Genomic DNA, 1,822 nt, shown 5'->3' with positions numbered 1-1,822 from the left:
TAAGTGTTGGTGTTGGTCTTCTAGAAGTTACAGTGTGTCAGGGAACACAGAGGGAGAGAAAAATGAATACAACAGAGAACGATAGAAAAAAAGAAGCAAAGAAAAAGATAGAAAGAAGGAAAGGAAGGAAGGAAGGAAAGGACAGAATAGAACTTGTCCACCCAACACAACCTGGAATGTTGGAGAAAGACTCCTTTGTGAGACCCAGAGTTTTGAAAATTTAGGATCTAGTTGTTCCTCTCCCAAAACTGGCTGTAAGGATTTATTTCATATTTAATCTTTTTACCTTTCAGATGAGAAAATTTGAGGACAAAGAGATAGTAACTCTTGTTGAAAGAAATCCAGTGAGTCTTCCCTGAGTTTGGAGTTTCTTTACACTATAGGTCTCGTGTGTGTGTGTGTGTGTTTGTGTGTGTATGTGTGTGTGTAGGTTAAGTTGCTTCAGTCATGTCCAACTCTTTGCAACCCTATGGACCGTAGCCCCCCAAGCTCCTCTGTCCATGGGATTCTCCAGGCAAGAATACTGGAGTGGGCTGCCATGCCCTCCTCCAGGGGATCTTCCCAACCCAGGTATCAAACCCATGTCTCTTTTGTCTCCTGCATTGGCAGGTGGGTTCTTTACCACTAGTGCCACCTGGGAAGCCCATAGGCCTCCTATAGGAGGCAAGTAAATACAATAAGCTGAATGTGGCTTACAAAATGCTCTATTCACCAGAGAAAAATAAAGCAATTTCTCAGTTTCTAGTGCTGCATCCTGGCCTCTGTGTGTGTGTTTGTGTGTGTGTGTGTGTGTGTGTGCACGTCTGTCTGTGTACATATGTGTATGCATCTGTGTGATTATCGAGAGACTGGCAAGATCTGTTGTGATGTTTGCCCATTGCTGGCTGTTTCAAAGAGAACAGACTGCTCAACAAGTGTAGTCATGGGCTTGAAATGGTCTAGAAACTCCTGTTCACTGGCGAGTGAGGTTAAGAGTTTCTCTAGTGGAGACAGAAGAGTGTGAGGGGAATGTAGCCACAGTAGGAGGAGGAATCTTTCCTTTACTATAAACCAAGAAAATGATCATGACCTGACAGATAGTGCTCTAACAAGTGTTTAGTGTTTGAATGAATTAATGCATAAAGGAAGAGAAGTAAATAAGTGAGTAAAACTTGAAACAAGTGAGTTCTTCCTGTGTTTACTTTCAGAAGAGAAGGGTAAATTCCATCTTTGGTTTTGTCTGGCCAACCTGGCTCTTTTTCTCCAAATAGTCCCTCTACCTACAACATCCATTTGTTTTCCTTTAGAGGGACTGTGTTCTCAAATGACCCTGCATCTCCAGCCACTGGTAGCTGGTCCTGGAACAGACATTTGACCCAGAATGGGCCCATCAGAGCATACTTCTCTGCACCAGAAACAACTGAGTGAGCAAAGAAGGGGTACCTGACCCCTGCTAAGCCAGTGAGTCCATTCATGAGGACATTTGGACTAGCATTGAGGGAATGAGTTCAGTATCTCTAGAATGACTGACATCATAAGTAGGAAAATCAGGAGTTAGCAGGAGCCGTTTTTTAAACAACTGATTATCAATTTATTGGGGGCTTCTCTGGTGGCTCAGATGGAAAAGAATCTACCTGCAACATGGGAGACCTGGGTTTGATCCCTAGGTTGGGAAGATCCTTGGAGAAGGCAATGGCCACCGATTCCTGCCTGGAGAATTCCATGGGCAGAGGAGCGAGAGTGGCAGGCTACAGTTCACAGGGTAGCGAAGAGCCAGACAGGACTGAGTGACTAACACTTTCACTTCTCACTTTCACTTTATCAATTTATTAAAAAGGTTGAT

Source organism: Giraffa tippelskirchi, chromosome 13 (assembly GCF_054371585.1).
Source record: "Giraffa tippelskirchi isolate mGirTip1 chromosome 13, T2T-mGirTip1v1.2.pri, whole genome shotgun sequence".
In the NCBI taxonomy this organism is placed as follows: Eukaryota; Metazoa; Chordata; class Mammalia; order Artiodactyla; family Giraffidae; genus Giraffa; species Giraffa tippelskirchi.
This window is presented reverse-complemented; position numbering follows the sequence as displayed.